This window comes from Protopterus annectens, chromosome 9.part0 (assembly GCF_019279795.1).
Source record: "Protopterus annectens isolate FY-2018-M chromosome 9.part0, PAN1.0, whole genome shotgun sequence".
In the NCBI taxonomy this organism is placed as follows: Eukaryota; Metazoa; Chordata; order Ceratodontiformes; family Protopteridae; genus Protopterus; species Protopterus annectens.
In genome coordinates this window covers 98036469-98062935 of record NC_056743.1, presented here as the reverse complement: position 1 = coordinate 98062935, position 26467 = coordinate 98036469, and the positions used below count along the sequence as shown (strand labels likewise).

General features: G+C 45.5%; 1 long non-coding RNA gene across 1 annotated transcript in view; it reads right to left on the bottom strand.

Annotated features, from left to right (window-relative positions):
• Window positions 1-4333: 4333 nt before the first annotated feature.
• Window positions 4334-26467, bottom strand: part of LOC122811062 — a 346782-nt gene continuing 324648 nt past the window's right edge. The window contains exon 2 of the long non-coding RNA XR_006366197.1: window positions 4334-4698. This is a non-coding gene — a long non-coding RNA (uncharacterized LOC122811062). The remainder of the gene's footprint in view (window positions 4699-26467) is intronic.

The window sequence follows — 26467 nt, the reverse complement described above, 5'->3', positions numbered from 1 at the left end:
CATCAGACTATGCTTGGGGGGGGCGCATTTGGCAGGGAGATGCATTCAGGGCCAATGGAGCCCAAATCAAATGCATCTACATATCAATCAGAAAGAAATGCTAGCTGTACAGAATGCTCTGACAGCCTTCAAGGACTATCTTCATCCAGGACAACTACTGATTAAGACAGACAACACCACAGTCATGTGGTACATAAACAAGCAGTGGGGGGGTACACATTCCTACCCCCTTTGCAGACTGGCATTGTGGAACATGGCCTTGACTTATCAAATACATCTACAAGCTCAATTCTTGCCAGGAAAGCAAAATACTCTGGCAGACGAACTAAGCAGAAATCTTATGGATCCACACGAATGGAAAATGGATCCACAAATCTTCAGCATGTTGACATGCAAATGGGGGAGCCCAGACATAGATCTTTTTGCCTCACCCCAAAACTATCAGTTGGTCAAATTCTGCACAAGAATTCATCACAAAAAAGCTTGGAGAGTGGATCCTCTATCCTTCAGCTGGAAAAACCTATCAGTCTATGCCTTTCCTCCTCTGCCTCTGCTCTCCAAGGTCTTACTAAAAGTCAGACAGGAAAAACCAAAAATGATTCTGATTGCTCCAGACTGGCCTGCCAACACTGGTACCCGCTCCTGCGCAATATGTCGCACCTTCCTCCGTGGTACCTGCCTCAGACACCTTACCTACTGTCTCAGCAGAACTATCAAATTCTGCACACTCAGCTCCAAACTTTGAATCTTGCAGCATGGCTAATCAACTAATTTCACCAGTTACATCTCTCAGCAAACCTGTGATGGATGTCATTTTGGAGGCTAGAAGGCCTAGTACTAGAAAATCTTATGCTGACAAATGTAAAAGATTCTGTGCCTGGAACCAAGCACAAGGAATAAGCACAGCAATGCCCAATATTCCTCAGATTCTGCAATACTTAACTGAGATGCTTCACACGGGCCTATCTTTTTCTTCCATAAAAATCCAAGCCTCCGCCATTTCAGCTCTTTACAACACAGCGCCTCCCCTCTTTTCTCATCCTCTGCTAAAGCAGTACTTCAGAGGGGCCAAAAATTTAAGACCTCCCAGGAGAGCACCAACTCCTGCATGGGACCTCAATTTTGTTTTGGAAAAACTCACTCTACCTCCTTTTGGCCAGCTGCTACAGCAGACCTAAAATTTCTCTCTTGGAAAACAGCTTTTCTTTTAGCAGTCTCTTCAGCTAGAAAGATTTCAGAACTACAGGCTCTTATGGCAGTGGAGCCTTTCATTATTTTTTACCCGGACAGGGTGGCTTTCAGGAACAATCCATCCTTTATGCCTAAAGTGGTATCTAGTGTGGTCCTTAATCAGACCATTCATCTGCCAACTTTCTTCCCAAATCCACAGAACATGGGTGAGCGGATTCTGCATTCATTGGATGTACACAGGCAACTAAGATTCTACTTAAACAGGACTAAATCTCTAAGGAAATCTGAACAATTACTGGTGGCATTTGCTGCAGGGGCAGAGAGAAAGGCTATTTCAAAGGAGACTATTTTCAAATGGATAAGCCATTGTATTAGTTTCTGCTATATGCACCATGGTAAACCTGTCCCCAAGGGGATCGGATCTCATTCCACCAGGGCTGCATCTACTTCTGCAGCCTTTCTCAGAGGGGTTCCTACCAGAGACATTCTAGAAGCTGCTACCTGGAGCTCAGTTCATAGATTCACCAAACATTACCATTTACCTCTCTTCACTAAATCTAGCGCAGGCTTTGCCACTGCTGTCCTGCAGGGCCTTATAGCTGCTCCTAATGCTGTATAAATCCATCCTCCCAACCATAGCTTTGGGATTCTACCCAAATGTAATGACTTCAACAGTGAAACACGAAGAACATAGTACAGTTGTGTACACTTACCATAAATGTAGATGTTCGAGTGTATTCACTGTTGCAGTCTTGGTTACCCTCCCTCCAGCCCCCTGTTTTTCTCTAACTATACCTCTCATTTCTGTTACTATCTTTAAAAGCCTTTTTGGTATATTTGCTTTTGTTTGGAGGTATATGTTTTGTGTTTTTTATTCTACATATATATATACATATATACTTTGCTCCCCATTTGGGGACACCTGACATCTGGGGCAAGAAAAACTGATGTAATGGCATCGGCTGCATGTTTTATACCTCTGATGACCTGATGTCATGAAAGAAGGAACAGCAACCAACGCAGGACCCAAGACTTTGTTAATCAGGCAGACAGAGGGCAACCTGCCAGCAGATTACCCAAATGTAATGACTGCAACAGTGAATACACTCGAACATCTACATTTATGGTAAGTGTACACAACTGTACTTTATTGGCTTACCTGAATTGCTTTTTATGTTTCTTTTGTATGTTAAAACCAAATAAAATGTATTAGTCTGAAAAAAGGTGGCATTTTTCAATGTTCCTCCAGAGTTGAGACATTAAGCTAGATGTTTCAATATTCACTATAAAATCAGCATATTTAGCTGGGAAGAGGGTAGATTCATTTTTAGAAAGTGGAGTTTTAGATCACTGTTTCATCCTGTAACAATTTTGTTGCTAATCTGTTTTTGTTTCTCCTTTTTTGATATTTAGGATGTCTACATTTCATATTTCTGAAGACTTTCATATCTTGACGTGGAGTGTGTGTATATGTCTGTCTGTGTACAGGTATGCGCTTGCAAGCATATATCTTTGTTGGGCATGTATTATTATTTGTTTTGGTTTTTTTGTTTTTTTGCATTACCATTTTAGCCATATGACAGTCTGTTTTCTGCTTAAATACATTTTTTACTTCCTGTAAATTGGTTAGCTAATTTGTTGGATGCCCTGCTTTTATTTTGCTTACATGTTGGTATATGCTGCGGTAGTGTTGTCGCCTCACAGTAAGACGTTGTCCTGTTCGATTCTCAGCTAGAGCGTTTTCTGTGTGGAGACATGCGTGAATGGGCATACCTTCGTTGAAGGTTGTGCATCAGGGTCGGCAACTCGGCACATAAAAATCTACTGCCAATCATTAGCGGATCGGAGTTCCGCTGTGGCGACCCATAACCGGGAAAAGCCGAAAGACACAACAACAACAACAACATGTTGGTATACCCCTAACCATGTCAACATTCCTATATAGTTGCTTTAAGTTTTGTTCATTTCTTGTAATTCTTAATATTCATTCATATCTGATGTGTAAGTTGTCAGAATTCAATTAGTCTTTAATGGGACATTAGTTTTCACCCTTGTTAGGATGTGCCTTTGCTTTACTGAAACTTCTATCCTTCCATTAAATACAACCTTTTATAATAATTTTTAGATCATAAGTTATCAGATGACGCAAAGTCTTGATATATTTTAACTTTCAAGTTCTCCATCAAAATGCTTTTATATATTTTTATTTTACTGCCTCTGTGTCTCTAGTGATCTCTCAAATGCCATTCTTTGTAGAAGATGTGGTTTTGCTTGTATGTTCAAGTACTAAAACATAAGTAACATTCACTTAATTTCATTTTCTAGTAATTCTGAATGCAGCTGTCCATCACATGTGGTGGTAACTGTCCTGAGCAGACAAATGTTTTCTAACTTCATTTATTTAAAATATGGCAGCACCTCCACAGTTTGCTTCATAAATTTCAAATCAAAGGAGTGCATACCAGCATTTTTAAGTCACTGCATTTTGGAATATGCTGCAACATTCGCAAATAATGACATTTAAGTCTCACCATCTGGGGGAGTTCTGTAGAGAACTGAATAGGGCTGGAAAACAGAGAATTGCTTAAATATTATAAGGGTCACTTAAACATAAATGAATGGTGCAGTTAGATTTGGAAGTTTTCTTACTGATGTCACTATAACTGTTTATGTGTGTGTGGCCTTTATAACAAATCAAGCAGAACACTGATAACAAAACCCATTCAGTAAAATGTACCTCACCTCAGCATGAACCTGTTTAAATGCCGTTGCATTCTTGAAAGTGGGGGCTTGCTGGCAAATGAATGAGCTCAAAATGCTGAATTGCAGTTCTATGGTTCTAATTTACAAAGGAAACTGCAAAGCTGCTTCTTTGTAAATAAATGAGGTAGGCAGAGTTGTGTCTGATGAGGGCAACAAGCCCAGCATGGTGAAGGGCTGCCATCGTATGAAAATTCCTTTAGCCATTATTAAATCATCACCGACACATCACATTTTCATAATTCCATAAAACATATATCCACTTTGGAAACAACAAAACAATACATACTTTAATGGGCAAAAAAAGCTTGCAAAACAGTTGAGAAAATGTTTTAATTGGATTCTGTTATCTATATATATTAATATCACTCTGGACAAATGCTATTTATATATTTATTTTCAACAAAGCACATCTAGTGTAGCCCAGACCACAAGGGCCCTTTTCAAGCACAGTTGTAAACAATGTAAGTAAATAAATAAATTGTGTAAGCACCCGTGTGTGTGTGTGTGTGTGTGTGTGTGTGTGTGTGTGTGTGTGTGTGTGTGTGTGTGTGTGTTACATACAAAAATTCATATGTTTATTATCCATCTTAGAGGATTAATTAGTTGTTTCCTCTGGTCCAGTGGTACAAGATTTGATTTCCATCAGGCTCCATTGCATAAATGCGTGACTCCGAGCAAGTCACTTAACCAGACACCACTCCTGGGCTGAGTACAAAAACGGTCCATTGAGATCTGGGCTCTACCCTGGAAAACAAACATACATACATAAATAAATAAAGTGTGTCTTGAAAAAAAAAAAAATATATATATATATATATATATATATATATATATATATATATATATAAGCAATACTTGATACATGCAGAAATAGAAAATAGAAACAAAATCAGAATACAAAGAAGAATGAAATATTAAAACACTTGCTGAAAAAAAAAAACACTTTTAGACAACATACATGATACTTGACTTAAAATGCTAAGTAAATCATGCAGCAAACACTAGTGTCAGAAAAACAGATGTTTCTTGCAGTTATCTCTTCATATTACAAAAAGTAAGATGATATGGTATAGGGAACAGTACAGCCTAACTGGGTACAACACTTCTTAAGACTTCTAATTAGTATGACATTTGTTTCACTGAGATTAATACGTAGGTCACAGTCTTAACAGGTAAAAGATGGCAATCAGCAATAATCACATAACAGTGGCAATCAGCGATAATCATGTAGCAGTGACAGTCATTAATAATCACATAACAGCTAACTGATACTTTAAGAAAAAGACATCTGTATAGGTGGCCAGGTTACCACCGTAACAGCTATAAATAAATGCAATCTGAGAGTCATGCTGCGCAGCGCTAAAAGTCTAAATCTCAAGAAGCACTCACTCGAAGCACTCCTCAAAATGGAGAACATCGACAATTGTGCTGTAATGGAGACCTGGTTTAAAGCAGCAGAAAGCACCCCTGCGCTACCAGGCTATAACTCATTCCACACCTTTCGGCCCCAAAACGTGGAATGAAGCTCCAAAGGCAGTGGTGTCTCCATATTCACAAAGGATATGCACACTTCTAGTAGCCCAGCATAACGCATCTGAGATACTTCAGGTACAACTAACTTTTAGTTATGTACTTACCATAACTTCGGATGTATGGGATCCATCTCGCCTACATTCATGACAGATGGGTTCGGAGCCGATCCATCGGCTCCGACTCGGCAACTTATACACTAGCACGAAGTCTCTCATTGGCTGGGCTACTCCCTATCCCAGGATGCACTACACCTGCTTCCCCAGATCTTGTTTGTTCGCTTTCATACACCCATGTAAACACAGCAAACACTATTAGTCACTATAACCAACTAAAGTTCTTCAAGAAAGAACACCAAGAAAAAGTGACTACAGCTCCTCTAAATCCAAATGGAAGGGGGAAGGAGGGTGGGTACTTATGAATGTAGGTGAGATGGATCCCATACATCCGAAGTTATGGTAAGTACATAACTAAAAGATGTAATGGGATCCTATCTCTACATTCATGACAGATGGGACAGCGTCCTAGCACCTACATCCCGGTGGCTCATTGGAACACACTCCTGAGAACTGTGGAACCAAAGGAAGCTCTGCCTCGAGAAACCACATCCAATTTGTAATGAGAAATAAAAGTGTGCGGAGAAGTCCAGGTTGCCGCAGCACAGATATCATCTATTGATAACTTGGAGTGAAAAGCTACGGAAGTAGCCATTGCCCTGGTAGAATGAGCCTTGACTGGAAAGGGAAGGTCTTTATGAGCCTGTGAATAAATAAAAATGATACAATCTTTAATCCATTTAGATATGGAGGCTTTTGTTACCGGTTGACCCAATTTGTTCGCTGCAAAAGAAACAAACAACTGATTTGATTTCGCGTTTGAGCGGTTCTATTCAAATAAAACGTAGTTGTCTATGTACGTCCAATTGATGCAAAGTATATTCTGCGTTATTGGAGAATTCTGGGAAAAGACAGGGAGTTCTATAGTTTGTTGCATACAGAAAGAAGAGGCCACCTTTGGTATAAATGCGGGGTTTAATTTCAATGAAACTCTATGCTTGTGAAAAATCAAATAGGGAGGATCAGAACAAAGAGCTTGAAGTTCTGAAACTCGCCTAGCCGATGTTATGGCTACTAAAAAGGCTGTTTTCCAAGACAGAAATTTTAAATCACAAGTAGCAGCTGGTTCAAAAGGACGGGCAGTTAGGGCAGCAAGAACCATATTCAAATCCCAAGGGGGAACAGGCTGAGATAAAGGAGGCCTAAGGAGCCAAGCCCCTTTAAGGAAAGCCTTACAAAGTTTGTGAGACATCAATGAAGGTTCAAAAGAAGCATGAAAATTAGAGATCGCTGCTAATTGAACCTTAATGATAGAAACTGAAGAGCCCGACTGAAAAAGGGAGGCCAGAAAATTCAGAACCTCCGATACTGGAGCAGTGAGAGGATCTATACCTCGTTCTTGAGCCCAGAAAGCAAACCTTTTCCATTTACTGGAATAAAGTTTGATGGTGGAAGGTTTATGGGAAGAAGACAGAATGTGGACCACATCTGGCGAGAGAGCATTATCTCGGACTAAGGATGGAAGTGGAGTAACCATGCTGCCAACTTCAGGGACCTGAGAGACGGATGAAGCCGTCCTGACTGATGAGTCAACAGGTCTGGCACCGGATCCAGAAACCATGGACCTTCTATCGCATGCCTCTGTAGGAAAGGGAACCAAACTTGACGAGGCCAGTGTGGGGCAATCAGAATCATCTCGCTCTCCAGGTAAATGGCCTTCTGTATCACCCTCGGTAGGAGGGGGAACGGAGGGAAGGCGTAGAGAAGACCGGGGGGGCCAAATGTGAGTCAGAGCGTCCCTGGGAATCTGTCCCTTGGATGGGAACAGTGTGAAGAACTCTCTGCATTTCGCATTGTGGGGGCTGGCAAACAGGTCGCAGCAAGGAAGACCCCATCTGTCGAAGATTTTCGCAGCTATACTCTGATTGAGGGACCACTCGTGGGGCAAGAGAATGGACCTGCTTAATCTGTCCGCAATCACATTGGACTTCCCCGGTATGTGCATTGCCATTAGAAAGCGGTTGGTAGCTACCGCCCAGTGCCAAAGTCTCATGGCTTCTCTGCATAGTGGGTAAGACCTGGTACCCCTTGCTTGTTTATGTACCATACTACCGACATGTTGTCGGATAGGATCGCAATTGGGCCCTGTGGGAGAGCGTGATGGAGAGCTTGGAGTACCAATAGTACCGCTCTCATCTCCAGTACATTGATATGCAAATGTGTTTCCTGGATCTGCCATGTGCCTTGGACCGACCTGTCCAGGTAATGACCCCCCCCACCCTACCTGGGAGGCGTCCGTGGTCACAGTGGCAACGGACGTTGAGGAATAAAGGATCGCCTTGGTCGAGATTTGACTGTAGAAGCCACCAACGCAGATCTCGACGGCAACTCTCCGTGATTATGATTAAGTGGTTCAAGGGCAGTTCCTGATAAGACCATTGAACCGACAGTAGCCATTGTAGAATTCGCATGTGAAGTCTGGCCAAGGGAACTAGGAGTATAGTCGACGCCATCGAGCCCAACAGTTGTAGGATCCGATGGGCCGGGGCTCTTTGTAAGTGAAGGCAGGATTTGACCTGATCTTATAAGATCTGAATTCTTGCTGCCGGTAAGAAGGCGCGCATTCTTTTTGTGTCTAAGTCTGCGCCTATGAAAGTAATACGCTGAGAAGGCTGTAGTACAGATTTTTGCAAATTGAATGTGATCCCCAAGAAACGGCCCAAGTTGAACGTGGCTCTGAGCGCTTGGAGAAGTAGATGCTCGGAGGTGGCTGTAAGGAGCCAGTCGTCTAGATAAGGAAACACCTGGAATCCCAGACTTCTCAGGTGGGCAGTTACCACTGCCAGACATTTGGTGAACACCCTGGGGGCTGTGGTGAGACCAAAGGGCAGTGCTCGGAATTGAAAATGACTGGCTCCAAGGCGGAAGCGTAAATGTCTCCTGGACTCTTGAGCTATGGGAATGTGATAGTAAGCGTCCTGGAGATCTATGGAGCACATCCACGCATTTTTTTCCAGCAAAGGAAGAATAGATTGAAGAGTGACCATTCGGAATTTGGACTTCTTTACGAAACGATTCAATGAACTGAGGTCCAAAATGGGCCTGAAGTCCCCTGTCTTTTTTGGTACCAAAAATAATTTTGAGTAAGTTCCTGATCCGTTCTGGTCGGTGGGGACAGGCTGGATGGCTCTTTTTTCTAGCAGCTTTGAAATTTCTAATGCTGCCTGATCCCGCTGACTGGGTGGCACGTCCGGGATTTCCCTTAAAGAAAGGGGGGGTTTGTTGAAAGGGATGATATATCCTCCGGTAATGCGAAGCACCCACTGATCGCTTGTTATGGATTCCCAAGCTTGTGGATGCGCCAAGCGACCCCGACTGGCTCGGAGCTGCACAGTCGGGCAACCACTCAGGAACGCTGGTTGTATGAAGAACCACGAAAGGAATCGCGGTCTCCAGAGTTACGGGGCCTCTGCCACCTCTGGGGCGTCTTCCAAAATTTCCCCGCCTCTGGAGGGGAATCACTGGGTGGAGTAGAGAAAGACTTTTGGGATTTTTAAACCACATTTTCCTCCTCTCCCAGCCTTGGGATAAGGCCTGGAAGGAGCGGAATAACGGGCCCCAACGGCAGTCAAAGTCTTGCCCTCCTGCTCGCACCGAGTTAGTGTGTCCTTCACCTTGGGTCCAAACAAAGATGACCCATCAAAGGGGGCGTCGGCGAAGGAAGACTTGAAGGCCTCCGTAAACGAACACAAGCATAACCAGGCTTGTCTCCTAAGGGCAACGCCTGTTCCCGCTGCTCTACTCGCCCCCTCGGCCGCATACGAGATGAGCCTCATGGACGAGTTAACAATAGAACAAAGAGTAGTCATCTGTGCACCAACAGTCGAGGCCAGCGCTTCAGGTAGATTACCAACAAGGGAGTCATTTAGCTCTTTGAGAAGATCCCTTTGGAGCCTTGTAAAATGACATAAATAATTCAGCGACCGTAAGGAAAAAGCCGCTGAGGACAGGGTACGCTACCCGTACCTATCCATACTCCTAGAATCCTTATTAGGAGGATGAATAGACGTCGAAGCCTCTGCCACGTCCTGCTGTGTGGCAGAAGCCACCACCAAAGCATCTACCGGTACACCCTTTGTGAGAAATTCTTTTTGTGGGGGAGCTGACAAGAATTTATTGGGCCTCGCAGGCACCGGTTCCACAGAATCAGGGTGTTCCCACACCCTTCGAGAAATCAAATCAAGGAGTTCATCGAAGGGCGGAGACACCCAGGAGGCAGAGGGCTGGGCCCCAAAGGCCTTGAGGAAGACTGACTCCTCAGTTGAAGGGGTTTTGGCTTGCCAGTCACCTCTCTGTCTCAGAATCTCCAAGATATCTGAGAAGGAGATATCATCCGAAGATGATTTGGGGGACCCCTCAGCGTCATCGAGGTCAGTATCCGATGTAATAGACTCATCTTGGGAGTCTATGTGCTTCCTCTTACACAATTTCTTCCGTGGGGGTTCGTCCGAAGCAGTTTCGGACGGACCACCTGGAAGAAGGGAACCCCCGATTGGGGTATCCTCAGGCCCTGGGGCCCCGCTGCCGGGGGGCTGCAACGCAACAGAGGCACCAGTCTCCAAATCTAGGGACGGTGAGGTAGAGTCTAGTTGAACCGGCAAGGGCATGGCCAGCGCGCTCCTCATGGCCTCAAAGGCCGGACCTCCAGAATCCAAGGAAGTCACTGGTCTAGAGGCCACGATGGCACTGGGAATTCCAGCAGCCGATGCTCCGAGAGGAAGACTAGGTACCGAGGCACCTAATCCCAAGGTATTTCCCTCGGGCCCGGCTGTAGAGGTCGCAGTACCAAACCCTGAACCGGAGGACAGGGTAGGAAGCATGGTCGGAGCCGAAAGGCCTGATAGGGGTCTCTGCTCCGACCGTATGGCTCCACATTGCTCCACCACCACCGGCTCCAACAACTCAGAAGAGGTTGGAGGAGGAATCAAAAGTGTAGGGGGGGGGATCGGCTCCGAAGCAAACTGTGCTGGAGCCGAGACCATTTTAGCAAATACTGGAGATTGGAAGAGCCTCTGTAAAACCCTATCCAGGTCCGAATCCGATAGTCTCGAGGATTTAGAGGAGGTAGACACTCGAGAAGACTTTCCTCTCGGCTCCGAGGGAGAAGGGGACCGGCTCCGAAACGGCTCCAATACTGTCGGCGCCGACTCCACCAACTCATGGATCACTATCGGCGCCGAAGAAGCCTTTTTCTTCGGAGCCGAGGGGGAAGAGTCTGAGCTGCACACTTCCACCGGCTCCGAAGCCATTGGAGCCGATGGAGGTGATTCACCTCTCGATACTCCAACTTGCGGCTCCGAAGACAATGGAGCCGAAGTAGGAGGTATCGAGGCAGACTCTTCAACACTCGGCCCCGAAGTCAGTGGAGCCGAGGAAGAAGAGGTCAACTTTTCTTTTAGAAGTCGGCTCCGACGGACTTGTCGGAGCCGACGATCTTTCTTTGGAAGCAACATGAGGATTCAAAGCTTCCTCAAAGGAGGGTTTAATAAGCCCTTTCAAAATAAGCTTGTTCTTACGTTCTTGAAGAACCCTAGCAGAAAAAGCATGACATACACTACAAGTCTCTTGTAGATGTTTCGGCCCCAAACAATAAACACAAATAGAATGGCTGTCTGTTATGGACATTTTATAACTGCACCGAGTGCATTTTTTAAACCCTGACTTTTGTTCTTTAGACATAGTACCGGTTCAAGAACAATAGAGTTCACCACAAAAATTAGCACTATAAAGAAAAACAGCGCCAACTGAAAAGCGCGAGACTCACTGGCGCAAGCACTCAGAAGAATTTTACCTCACAAGTAACTGACAAACAGAACAACGGCCCAAAGCCCTCTAATTTAAACGGGCTTGGCCCGAAAGACAAATAACCACAAAGGAATTAAATTAATAGGCCTTTGTACCCTTCTGAAAAAGCTCAAACCAACCACCCTGGCGGCGGACCAACTCCCAGCAGACTACTTACAAATTGCATCAGATGCCATAGCATACCCCATATCAATCTTGATTAACAGAACCATAGCTGAAGCTACCATTCCCTCTATTTGGAAAATTTCCTATATCATCCCTCTTCACAAAGGCGGGACCTCTACAGACACATCTAACTACAGACCCATTGCTATACTGTCTCCACTAGCCAAAATTATGGAACGGTGTGTTCATAAACAGCTCATAAACTACCTCACCCTAAATCGTCTATTGTCCCACACCCAGCATGGTTTTCGCCCCCATCATAGCACAACCACTGCCCTTCTCTCTTTCGTGGACTCACTCAACAGCAACCGTAACAACAAATTAATATCCTCCGCTCTCTTTCTTGACTTGTCAAAAGCCTTCGATATGGTCAATCACCAACTCCTGCTCCACACCTTGAAAACACTACGTCTTAGTAACCTTGCTATCAGCTGGTTCAATGCTTACCTCACTGGTAGAAAACAAGCCGTCCAATGGCAAAACAAGCTATCCGATCTACTCCCAAATAACATTGGTGTTCCCCAAGGCTCTATACTTGGTCCCCTTCTCTTCTCTGTCTTTATAAATGATCTTCACTCAGTCATCCCTAGAACCTCTTGTATTCAATATGCAGATGACTCCACCCTGATCTGCTCAGACATCTCCCTCACCAAACTCCAAGTTTCAACCCAGCAGTGCTTTACTATAGTTGAAAAATGGTTCTCAGATTTAAAACTCTTACTAAATCCTACTAAAACCAAGTTACTGCTATTTTTTCCCTCTGCATCCATCGCCAAGGTAAAGAACCTCCAAACGCCAACAACCCTACTTTCCACGTGATCTCTACCAATGGAACCATCATAGAGCCTGTCTCCCACACCAAACTACTTGGTGTGACCATCGACCATAAGCTCAAATTTGACATACACATCAGCTTAACCATTAACTCTGTCAATAAGAAACTAGGCTCCATGTACAGAATAAATAACTTCCTAACCCCACACACCAAACTAACTATAGCTCGCACCCATCTCCTTTCAACCCTCCTTTATGCCTCCCCAATATTTTCATTCCTCAACAAGACTGAGCTAAATAAACTTTCTACAGCTTATAACCATATAGCCAGATTCATAACAGGGACGCCTTATCGAACCCACCACTGCCTAAATCTAAAGGCACTTGAATGGTTAGAACTGCCCAATATTCTCAAAATCAACCAAACTCACTGAGGCATTTAAGATAATTAACCAACCAGACAACACCCCCTCACTTAATAAAATACTTACCCCTACTCCAACCTAACCTGCCTCAGATCTTCTAAAACTGTCCGGGTACAAACCGTCAAATCTAATAACTCTGGAGGTGATGCTCTCTACACCAACTCCATTGGTAGGCTTTGGAACTCCCTCCCAACCAGCCTAAGAATTATTACCTCACTCAACCAATTCAAAAACACCTCAAAGAATTCCTCAAGTCACACTGGCTGTGCCCCTGTACCAAACCTGACTAACAAAAAGTCCAGGCCTGTACCACCCCAGAATTCCACCACTTCCCTCTAGGACGACAATTGCAATTGAAGCATGTGAGATTATTTACTTAAGTTCTGTGCCTGTTTTATATAGTGTGTAAAGCCAATTGTTGTATTTTTATTCTCTATTTCAACTACATGTATAGCCAATTGTTTTATTTTTATCTCTATTTCAAATATATGTAAAGCCTATAGTAATTTTTATTGTCTTAGCATCTATTATGTTATCTGTACCTTCTTCTTGGAGCTTTTCTCCCCGGGCCTCTACTGAAAATGGACATGTATCCAGCTAGACTAGCCCGGTAAACAAATGTAAAATAAAATAAAATAAATAAATAAATAAAAAGAACACAAGGATAGGGCAAGGGCCCTCTAACTAAAACGGGCCTTGCCCGACAGACAAAAAGGAACAAGTACCAGACAACACTCAAGCACTCAAACTTCACAAATAGTATAAAAGAAGCTGTTAAAACAGCTGTTTGTTTAATAAATGACAAAAACCCCAAGGTCAAGGACTAATAAAGGTAAAAGTAAACACTTAGCTCCAGCCAAGTCGAGACCACGTCCAGCTTGTAAAGCGGCAAACGAGATCTGGGGAAGCAGGTGTAGTGCATCCTGGGATAGGGAGTAGCCCAGCCAATGAGAGACTTCGTGCTAGTGTATAAGTTGCCGAGTCGGAGCCGATGGATCTGCTCCGAACCCATCTGTCATGAATGTAGGCGAGATAGGATCCCATTACATCATTGGGTAAGATGGCGATCCAGGTCATAGCCTGCTATAGGTCCCCAACCATATCCCTAGACTCTCACTCCACGTTCCTAAGCACCCTGGAATCTATCAAGGTCCAACCCAACACTCACTTACTAGGAGATTTCAACTACTCCTCCATCAACTGGGAAAACTACTCAAGCACCAATACATTGGTCCAATGCTTCCTGGAATTCATCACTTCCAATGCCCTGGACCAGCTCATTTTGTCTCCCACTAGAGAAAGCAACATCTTTGACCTGATTATTACTAACATGGGCGTCTGTTGCTCTACACCAATAGTCAATCCCTCCCTGGTCAGATCTGACCATAAACTAATCACCATGGAAATCCACATCTCAACCACATCCCCCCACAAAGGTAACCACCTTGATAAACTTCTCGAAAGCTGATTTTGGACTCCTAAAAACAGAGGTGGCTAACTTCACAGCACCCATGCCAATGGAAAATAGCTGCATGACTGCCAGATCATACACCAGTGTACTGTACGAACATGTACACAAATGTATGGAACTAGCCATACCCAACAGAACCAAGACACTCTCCTCCAAAAAAAAGAAAGCCAATCTGGTAGTCCCCTGCCATTAAAAAACTCTTACAACACAAGGAAGAAACTGCTGCAGAAAAAGGTGAAATCCCAAGACCGGAAAAACTCCATTATTAGCCTCAACAAAAAGCTGAGATCCCTCATCAAATCCTCTAAAGCCAGCTATGATGGCAGAATTGTGGCAGACACTAAAAACAGTCATAAAGTCTTCTATAGCTATATCAAAAATGTCCACAGCAATACCCAGATTTGTTCTGAGATACTGCATTATGCTACCTCCTATACTTAGCCAGCAGATATTGCCAACATACTGGCCAACAGATTCAGTGCCAACTTTACCCCTCCCTCCCCCAAAGGACCAATCACAATACTGGAAGAATGCCAGGCACCCAGCATTACTGCAGCACAGGTTAAAGCTGCATTGTCCATGGAACCCGATAATATCCCTGGCTGTGTTCTACATGAACTACATTTGTGTGCCCTGTTCAGTCACAGCCTCACCTCAGGCTTTGTCCCTACCGAATGGTGCACTGCTACAGTCATCCCTCTCCATAAAAGGGGAGCAACTACAGACCCTGGGAATTATCACTCCATTAGCCTGACGAGTCTGATATGTAAAGCTATGGAGCGCATCATCTTGGACATGATTAACATAGATATAGAAAATCTCCAAACGCTAGACCCCACTGAATTTGGCTTTGTGAAAGGGAGATCATGCCTGCTCAACCTGGTTGACTTCTTTGAGTCAGTCACCAGGGCTGTAGATGAAGGTAAGGCAGTTCATACAGCCTACCTCAATCTGGCCAAGGCCTTTGATACCATTCCTCACTCAGGAATTATTGATAAACTCACCAAACTAGGTATCAACCCCTATATCACTAGGTGGGTTGCAAATTGGCTCACAGATAGAACACACAGTGTGAAAGTAGTGGACTCCAAGTCAGACTGTCAAACAGTCACGAGTGGAGTCCCACAGGGTTCGGTCCTGGGTCCTCTCCTGTTCGGTATCTACTTCTCAGAAATCCAGACCAACACAAAGGGACTCTGGCTGACCAAGTTCACAGACGACTGCAAGCTGGGAGCCATTATTAACTCCCCAAGTTATGTAGACATCCTACAGAAAGGCCTCACTGAGACCGATGACTGGTGTCGAAAATAAGAAGTTATGTACCTACCATAACGTTCCATGTTAGTTGTCTTCTTCTCGCCTTCTTTCTTGCTGGATGGGTTCGGAGCCGATCCTCGGCTCCGACTCGGCCAATACTAAAGCTCGAGAGCTAATTCCACCGGCTCGAGGCTCCCCTATATCCCACAATGCTAGGCGGTAACTACTCAGATCTCGTTTGATAGCTATACCAAGCAACCCTAGTCTCCACAGAATGGAGAAGGGAAACCCACCTCAATAACAACCTGCGTGAAAGGTATCGCAGACCTAAGAAAGGAGAAAAGGAGGTGGAAGAACGTGGGGGAATGATGACTTCCAGAGGAGGAACACAAACTGAATTCCTTTCGGTCTGTCCAGGCTTGGGGGAAGGAGGGTGGGACACAAGAAAGAAGGCGAGAAGAAGACAACTAACATGGAACGTTATGGTAGGTACATAACTTCTTAATGTTAAGTTGTCTATCTCGCCTTCATTCTTGCTGGATGGGACCGCATCCCTAGCACCTTATCCCGGGTGGCCTATCTGAACAGACTCTTGAGAACAGTGGAACCAAAGTTGGCACAGCTTCTGGAGACCATGTCCAATTTGTAATGTGAAATGAAGGTATGAGGAGAAGCCCAGGTGGCTGATGCACAAATGGAATCTATTGGCAGCCTATCCTGAAAAGCTACGGATGTAGCTAATGCCCTAGTTGAATGAGCTCTAGGTCTTGAGGGTAGTTTTTGATGTCTGATCTCATAGATGAAGGTAATTGTAGAGGTGAGCCATCTAGAGAGGGATACTTTAGTAACAGGAAGGCCCAATTTCCCTTCCGCATATGACAGAAACAACTGATCAGATTTCCTGAATTTTTTAGTCCTGTCTAAGTAATATCTAAGTTGGCGATGAACATCCAGAAAATGTAGCTTTTGTTCCGACCTGTTTGAATAGTTAGGGAAAAAGACGGGGAGATCAATAATTTGGTTTAGGTTTGCTTGAGAGGAAACTTTAGGTAAAAAGGATGGATTAGTACGGAGGGATACCCTATCTTTGTGAAACACTAAGTAAGGAGGACGACTGCACAGAGCATGGAGTTCAGATACCCTTCTCGCTGAAGTTATAGCTACCAGAAAAAGTGTCTTCCAAGAAAGCAACTTCAGAGAACATGAAGCCGCCGGTTCGAAGGGGGGAAGGATTAAGGATGCCAGAACCAAGTTTAAATCCCATTGAGGCGGGGGATCTTTGATTGGAGGTTTGAGAAGAAATACGCCCCTTAAAAAGGCTTTACAGAGTTTGTGAGCCATGATGCTAGACTCCGAGATACCAACATGAAAATTAGATATGGCAGCCAGTTGAACTCTAATGGTAGATGCAGATGATCCTAAATGAAAGAGTTCTGCTAGAAAGTCTAGAATAGACTGGATAGGTGCAGTAAAGGGATCTATGTTTTTTGATGTTGCCCAAAAAGAGAAGCGTTTCCATTTGCTACTGTAAATCTTCCGGGTAGAAGATTATTAGAGGCAATCAAGATATCTCGGACCGAGCGAGATATTGAGGGAAGCCTGGCTAAGGTCGGAATCGGAGAAACCACGCTGTGAGGTTTAGAGAAAGCAGAGATTGGTGCAGCTGACCCGATTGGTGGGTTAACAGATCTGGTACTGGGTCCAGATGCCAAGGCTGCTCCAAAAGGTAACGATGAAGAAACGGAAACCATATCTGTCGAGGCCAGTAAGGGGCAATGAGGATGATTGTCACTCTCAAAGCAATGGCTTTCTGAATTAGTTGAGATATCAGTGGAAAAGGGGGAAAGGCATATAGAAGTCCCCGAGGCCAATCGTGGACTAGAGCGTCTCTGGTGGGATGGCCTGGTAACGGGAAGAGAGTGAAGAAGTCGTGACACTTGCTGTTTTGGGGAGTAGCAAAAAGATCGCAGCAAGGCTGGCCCCATCTTAGGAATACTTCTTCTAGAACTGATTTCTTTAGAGACCACTCGTGGGGCATGAGAATTGCCCTGCTCAGTTTGTCTGCAATAACACTGGATTTCCCGGGAATGTGCGTTGTTATCAGAAAACGCTGAGAAGAGATCGCCCATTGCCAAAGTCTGAGTGCCTCTCGACATAAAGGGTATGATCTGGTTCCGCCTTGTTTGTTGATGTACCACACTATGGACATGTTGTCCGTCTGAATTGCAATAGTCCCAGTGGGAAGAGAGTCATGAAGGGCTTGTAATGCTAAAAGCACTGCTCTCATCTCTAAGACATTTATGTGCAAGTGGCACTCGGAAGGTTGCCACGTGCCTTGGACTGTCCTGCCCTGATAATGCCCCCCCCACCCGATCAGGGAGGCGTCTGTTGTCAACGTGGCGACTGGGGGGGGGGGGAGTGAAGGGTCTTCCTCGGAGAACCTGAGGTGATGTGATCCACCAAGACAGTTGATTCCTGCATGATTGAGTTATCAATATGGTATGGGACATCAGGAGCTGTTGAAAGGACCATTGAGTAAACAGCATCCATTGGAGGATCCTCATGTGGAAGCGAGCTAAGGGGAGAAGGGGAATAGCTGCTGCCATTAGTCCTAACACCTTCAAAACTAGTCTGGCTTTGACTTTGTTGCATTGTAAGAGAAGGGAAACTTGTTTTCGAATGAATGACACTCTCTGCTCTGTGAGTCTGGCTGAAAGATTGAGTGTGTCTAAGGTGGCGCCTATAAAGGTAATAGATTGACAAGGCGACAAGGCAGATTTTTCAAAATTTATTGAAATGCCTAGAGCTTGGCAAGTTTGGATGGTGAAGTCCCTGGATAGAAGAAGCTGATGTCTGGTGGTGGCAGTAAGGAGCCAGTCATCTAAATATGGAAACACCTGAAATCCTTGACGTCTCAAGTGAGCCGCGACCACTGCCATGCATTTGGTAAACACACGGGGGGCTGTAGTGAGACCAAAGGGCAGGGCCCTGAACTGGTAGTGACTGGCTCCCAGCCTGAAGCGGAGAAATCTCCTGGAGCGTCTGTTCATCTTGATGTGGTAGTACTCGTCCTGAAGATCTATCGAGCACATCCAATTGTCCTGACCCAAGAAGGGTAGAATGGACTGTAGCGTGACCATCCGGAATTTTGTTTTCCTGACATACTTGTTTAAGTTGCTGAGATCCAGTATGGGTCTCCAGTCCCCTGTTTTCTTTGGTACCAAAAAGAATTTGGAGTAGATTCCGGATCCTTGCTGGTCTGCTGGGACTGATTGGATAGCTCTTTTTGATAGCAGCTTTGAAATTTCTAATGCTGCTTGTTCCCTTAGACTGGGTGGAACATCTGGAAGGGATCCTTTGGGTTGGGATGGGATGTGAATAAAGGGAATTTTGTAACCCTCGGATATGATCGACTGTACCCATTTGTCTTGGGTAAGGGAAAGCCAGGCTTTTGGGTACAGGGATAATCTTCCCCCGACTGCCTCCGAAGGTGGACAGCCGGGCAGCCCCTCAGGGATGCTGAAAGGGTTTATCAGAGAACGTTTCTCTGCTACCCTGGTTTTGCGGACCTCCTCTGCCTCTAGGGCGGCGTCTATTATTATTCCCCCCTCTGCCTCTAGAGGGGAATCGACCTTGTGCGTCAGATGAGACTCCCTGGGATTGTTTACGGAACCACATCTTTCCTCCCCTCTGAGCTTTGGGATAGGGTCTAGAAGGGGTAGAAAAATGGACTCCTACGGCAGAGAGAGTCTTACCTTCTACCTCACACCTGGTCAATGTATCCTTCACCTGTGGACCAAACAAGGATGATCCATCAAAGGGAGAATTGGTGAAGGATGCCTTGAAAGGGTCCGCAAAGTTGCACAGCTGCATCCAGGCGTGACGTCGTATGGCAACACCTGTGCCTCCGGCTCTACTCGCCCCATCCACAGCATATGAGACAAGCCGCATGGAGGAGTTAACGATGGAATTCAGGGTTGCCAACTGGGAGTTCATTCTGTCTTGGAACCCCTCAGCTGTAGGATCCTTTATCACTTCACTCATATCCTTGAGTAAATTTCTCTGGAGACGAGTGAAGTGGCATAAGTAGTTCAGCGACCGCATTGAAAAGGTCGCTGATGAGAACATCCACTTACCGTACCTGTCCATGGTCCTAGATTCCTTATTAGGAGGATGGACAGGAACCGAAGGATCGGCTAACTCCTTCTTAGTGGCTGCAGCCACCACCATGGCATCAACGGGGACACCTTTGGATAAAAAATCTTTATCTCTAGGGGCAGTAATAAATTTAGATGGCCTCCTTGGGGTGGGTTCCACTGAATCAGGAGCCGTCCAGGCCTTCCTTGCCACCACTTCTATAAGGGGGTCAAAGGGAGGGGACACCCAGGAGGTAGAAGGGCGCGAGCCAAATGCCTCAAAATACACTGACTCATCCTCCGAAGGGTTAAGGGCTGGCCAGTTCCCCCTCTGTTTCAGGATCTCAAGGATGTCAGCAAAGGAGACATCCTCAGAGGGGGATCGAGGGGAACCTTCAGATTCCTCTAAGTCAGTGTCAGAGGTGATAGACTCAGGGGAGTCAATGTGCTTCCTCTTGCACTGCCTCTTCCTAGGGGGATCTTCTACCGGGTCAGGAGAGGCCTCGGAAGAGGAGGAAATTCCCAATGGGGAAACTTGAGGAGTTGGCTCTCTGCGGTCTAATGCAAGGGGGTGGGTAGAAATCACCGCAGGCACTGTAGATGGAGGAGCTGACGGAGCCGACTGTGGGGCAGACCCTGGTTCTAGCACGCTCCGCATGACCTCAAAGGCACCCCTATCAGGCAAGGCCGGAGGTCCCCGCTCCGAAGAGACAAGGACCCCCCCGGCACCGACAGGGATGGCTCCGAGGTCGATGTCGGAGCCGAACTCACCAGCGCCGAAGCCCTGAGAGGGAGAGCGGGGTCGGACAAGGGTCCGATGCCACTCGCCCCCTCGGAGCCAACGAGGGAAGATCGGAGCAGACGACGGAGCCGAAAGGGAAGGTATCGGATCCGATGCACTGACAGTCATGGCTCCGACAAGCCCTGGCTCCGAACTCAAAGGAGTCGGAGGAGGAATATATTGGGGAACGGAAATAGCCACTGACTGCTGAGTCGGGCTATGCAGCATTTGGGCCACTGCCTCGGACTTGAGAAGTCTACTCACTACCCTTTGCAAATCGTGGTCAGATAGCCTGGAAGACTGTGAGGAATGTGTTCTATGGCTCCGTTCAGAAAGAAGAGGGGATCCTGGCGCCGAGTGCACGGAGCCGACAGAGGGGGATCTAGATCTCTTCCTAGAAGATTGCTCCAATAAGAGCCGAGGTAACAGTTGGAAACATCGGCTCCGGCCGGAGCCGATGTCGAAGCAGACTTCACATTTCCAGAAGTCGACTCAGAAACCGGAGCCGACTGTTTGGAAGTTTTAGAAGGCTTCCCCGACAGAGACTGAGTCGGGGGGCCTTCAGGCTTTAATAAGCCACGCAAGATTAACTTATTCTTGCGTTCCTGCAGGACTCTAGGGCTAAAACCATGGCAAACAGCACAAGAGTCCTGCAGGTGCAAAGGTCCCAGGAAATACACACAAGAAGTGTAACCGTCTGTCAGAGACATTTTCTGACAGCACGAGTCACACTTCTTGAAGCCTGAGACCTTAGATTCCTTAGACATAATAAAAGGTCCAAGAAAACACACACACACACACACACAGGCCTTAATTAAAAATAAAATACCAGTCACACAAGGGGACTAGAAGGGGCCTAAGGCCTAAAACTAAAGGGGAATAAGAGAAGGAATTAAGGGCAACAAAGTTGTCGAACCAGGAAAAGGGGAATTTAAAATTAAAGGTTTTCGTAAAAAAGGGGTACTAGGGGTCTAAGATTGAAAATTTTAGAATTAAATCTTCACTAACCTGCCAGAGCCGGTAGAAAAGCACCTCGTCAGCTAAGCGGCAAACGAGATCTGAGTAGTTACCGCCTAGCATTGTGGGATATAGGGGAGCCTCGAGCCTATGAAATTAGCTCTCGAGCTTTAGTATTGGCCGAGTCGGAGACGAGGATCGGCTCCGAACCCATCCAGCAAGAATGAAGGCGAGATAGACAACTTAACATTATGGACTTAAGCTTAACAGCAAAAAATGCGTCATCATCCCCTTTGGTAAAAACTCAGAGCCCACTGAACAATGAATGCATTATAAGAGATCTGGGGACACAGGTTGACAGCAACCTCTCCTTCGACCACCACATTGTCACTGTGGTCAGAAAGTCCTTCTATGTGGCACATCTTACTACCAAGGGTTTTGCATCCAGGAAGAAAGAGGTCATCATCTCTCTCTGCTCTTCCCTCATTAGACCAATCATCGAGTATAATGCCCCATTTGGCATGTACCTCACTAGACACCTGCAACAGCTGGAGAGGCCACAGAAGTACCTCACAAAGAGGATCATAGACATTAAATACATGTCCTACATGAACAGACTCAAAAGACTCTAGCTATTCTCTGTTTCATATCACCTACTCAGAGGCGATCTCTGCTTGACTTACAAAGCCATCTGACCCAGCTCTGTTAGAAATGCTACATCTAAAGAAATCCCAATCCCTCCACACCACACGTTCCAAAGACCACAACCTCATTACCACAATCAACAGAACATGCTGGAGGGACAGGTTCCTCACCCAGAGACTGCCCATGCTCTGGAATAGACTTCCCATACATGTCAAGCAGACCACCTTGCTGACCTTCTTCAAGAAGAATCTCGATGAGTGGATGGGTAATAGAAAGTTCACCCCGGGGATCACTCCAGTGGCTCTACTTGACAGAGGCACTGGGAACTAACGTTGGGTGGCATGATGCCAGGGCACTTCTATGGGCTAGGCTTGTAAAGGTTGCAGGGCCATTAGCCTATGAACCTATGAGCTGACCTTAAAGGAAGGCCTGATTTAATTAATAAAGACAGATAAAGAAAATATTTAAGAGTGATCATTGAGGTATATCCCTCTTGAAAAAAAAGTATGCAAGAGTGTGTTTTAGTTAATGTCCTTTCTGTTCTATTGCTGAGCTGTCTAGACTGCATCTTTGCAGCCCCTTCATAAGATGGGATATTGAAACAGAAACCTTGCTCAGGTCTACAAAATTCACTTCAGTGAGCAGGCCTTCTTACATATTACTATGTAAAGAGTTTATTAAGGTGAGTAGGATGTCTAAGGTACTAGAACTACAGTGCAAGCCATGCCATAAACCAATTAATTCAGGCCAATTATTTTACATTAAGAAGGTTTGTGGTCTGCACTCTTGTGAGAGAAGAGGCTGGACTCTGCCCTTCTGAGCTGGGAATTTCTGGTTAAAGGTTTATAGTGCCTGAATATTTGAACTGTATCTTACTGAAATTGGTACACCTTGTTTGCTGTAGCATAGACTAGATCCAGGCCTGCTGAATCTAGCTTTGTTTATATGCTTGTTGTTTGTTTGCTTGTTATTTCCCTGGAACGCTAATTCCACCTAATACGCGGCTTCTCAGCGCTTCTGTGGATCACTAGTGATATCTGCATTGCTTACTGTACTTATTTCCTTGTTTCACTTGAAAGAAAGTTACTGTTTGTCATTTTGCATTTAGGTTACCTGTAACACATTGCACTTAAGTTACCTGGCACTTGCTCACTAAAGCAATTATATAAGTCAGCACTAAAAATTAAAAGCACTACACCCTCACTCCCAACTGGCCCTGGTTTTCAATTATTAAGGAATTCCCAATATTATTCTAGCATGTCCAAAGGTCAGTTGTCAATCTCCTCTCCGGTCCAGCTGGTGAATCTGGGAATCTTGAGGCAATGTTACAACTGCCTCATGTACACAGACAACCCTCTCCTCCTCCCAACAAATTCCAACACATGTGAGAGATGCAACCATATAGCCAAACTGGAGGCTAAGCTCTCTCAACTCAGTACTGGCATAACCAGTCAGGAGGAGAAGGAAACCACACTCACTACAATTCCAGTCTCACATAGACCTACCACGACAGCAAACCAAACACATAATCACACAAAAACATACTCGGAGGCTCTAAATAAAGATCTGCCAAAGCAGCAGAGACCTCCAAAGCAGACACCCAAGCAGCCGCTACCCCAAAACAAAACACGTGCAACACATATCTCACAAAGCCAGTGTGCCAAACAGTCACAGCCCTTAAGACTAAACAACACACCTGATACACTTGTAATAGGTGACTCTATCATCAGGCACACTGACGTCCCGCTCACCAGGCTGAACAAGGAGAGGGTCACGGTGAGCAGCCTGTCGGGCGCTAGGATCCGCCACATAACACAAGCACTCAGGTCACTCCAAGGCAAGTACAAATATGACTCAGTTATTGTCCATGCTGGTGTGAATGACCTGAGACGTACCTCCCTGGACTACATGAAAAAAGACATAAAGGAGCTCTTTGATCATGTAGCCCAGGCCGGTATGACCCTGACCTTGAGTAACATCTTACCCTCACCAAGAATGATGCCACAATATGAAGACAAGATGATCAATTTCAACAATTGGCTTAAGTACTGGTGTCATTCAAAGAGGATCCAATGCCTGTCAGCTTGGGATGATATGCTCGACAAGCCACGATGCTTCGCTAGGGACGGCTTGCACCTGTCACCCCTGGGCTTTCGGATATTGGCAAAGGCTCTTGCTACCCCATAGTGCCTTTTTAGGCAAGGCTCAAAAGACAAACCCACCTCCATAGGTATCACAAGGGATAAGAAACTAAGAGTAATGCTACTCAACGCCAGAAGTCTAAACCTCAAGATGCACTTTTCGAAACTCTCCTTAGTATGGAGAACATCGATATCTGTGCAGTAACAGAAACCTGGTTCAGGGCTCCCGAGAGCACCCCAGCACTACCAGATTATACCTCATACCATGCTTTTCGGCCCCAAAACTTGGACCGAAGAACAAAAGGAGGGAGTATCGATATTCATCAAAGATACCCACACCTCCAAGTTGGTGGCAAAGCACGAAGCATCAGAGACTATCCATGTGCAACTAACAGTGGGTAAAACTGCCTTCCAGTTTATAGGCTGCTACAGACCACCCTCCCAAACCCAGGAACCCCACTCGGCCTTCCTGAGAACACTGGAAAATATGAAGGTCTCTCCAAACACCATTATATTGGGCGACTTCAACTACCCAAACATAGACTGGGAGCATTACTCTAGCTCCAACACCCTAGCCCAAAGGTTCCTAGAATTTATAAACTCAAATGCTATGGAACAACTTGTTACCACTCCCACAAGAGGAGAAAACATACTGGACCTGATCATCACCAACATGGGGACTCTATGCTCCAGACCAGAAGTGTATCCCTCACTGGTAAGATCAGACCATAAATTAATCTCACTGGATATTCACATCCTGACCCGACCCCCTGCCCAGAAAACCACAGTGAAAAACTTCTCTAAAGCAAATTTCACACTCCTCAAAACTGAGGTGGAATCCTTCAAAGCCCCCGGGCCTGTGGAAAATACGGCCCAGACCGCAGAATCCTTTATAAATGCATTCTATGAACACCTTCAGGAATGCATGAATCATGCGATCCCAAATAAAACCAAGACCCAATCCTCCAAAGGCAGACGTCCTGTCTGGTGGACCCCAGCCATAAACAAACTATACAATAGAAGGAGGAAGCTACTAAATGATAGAGCAAAATCCCAAAAAGGGAAGGCATCACTGATCAGTATTAGCAAAAAACTACGGGCACACATAAAGTTGTCTAAGGCCAGCTTCGAGAGAAAAATTGCACAGGACACTAAGGATAATCACAAGGCTTTCTTTAGTTATGTTAGGAACCTGGGTGGTAATTCCCAGATATGCTCAGAATTAGTCCAAAATGACAAAAAATACACCGAACCCACAGACATTGCCAACATCCTAGCTGACAGGTTCAGCGCAAACTTCTCCCCCCCCTCCCCACCAAAAGGGCAAATATCTATCCCAGCAGAGTGCTGCCCCCCTGACATCTCAGATGCTCAGGTAAGAGCCGCCCGCTCCAAAGCAAAAAACACAGCATCAATGGGACCAGATGGTGTCCCGGGCTGCGTCCTACATGAATTCCAAGAAGAGCTAAACCCAAACATAGAACTACTGTTCAATCTCAGCCTTACTACAGGATATGTGCCCAAAGAGTGGCGTACAGCAACAGTGGTCCCTCTCCATAAAGATGGTGCCTCAACGGATCCTGGAAACTATCGCCCCATAAGCCTGACTAGCTTGGTCTGCAAAGCTATGGAAAGGATCATCATGGACCTCATAAATAAAGATATTGGGGACCTACAAACACTGGATCCTACCCAGTTCAGCTTTGTTAAGGGCAAATCCTGCCTCTTAAACCTGGTTGATTTCTTTGAAACAGTCACCAAGGCCATTGACGAGGGGAAGGTGGTCCACACAGCCTACCTGGACCTCGCAAAAGCCTTTGATACAATACCCCACTCGGGCATTATAGATAAGCTCACCAGCTTAAATATAAACCCCTATGTCACTAGATGGATTGCAAACTGGCTCAAGGACAGAACCCACATGGTTAGAATTGCTGGAGCCATGTCAGACTCCAAACCAGTTGCAAGTGGTGTCCCACAAGGCTCAGTCCTGGGACCTCTCTTGTTCGGTATATATTTCTTGGAGGTACAGGCCAACACGGAAGGACTGTGGCTGACCAAGTTCGCAGATGACTGCAAACTGGGCGCCATAATCGACTCTCCAGCCGACACAAGCATCCCCCAAAAGGGCCTCATAGAAACAGACAACTGGTGCCAGAGCCATGGCCTCAAGCTAAATGCCAAAAAGTGCATAGTCATCCCCTTTGGCAAAAACAAAGTGCCCACAAATTACCACATAGGTGGTAATCCATTAAGTACAGAAGAAGTAATTAGGGACCTGGGGACCCAAGTTGATAGCAATCTCTCATT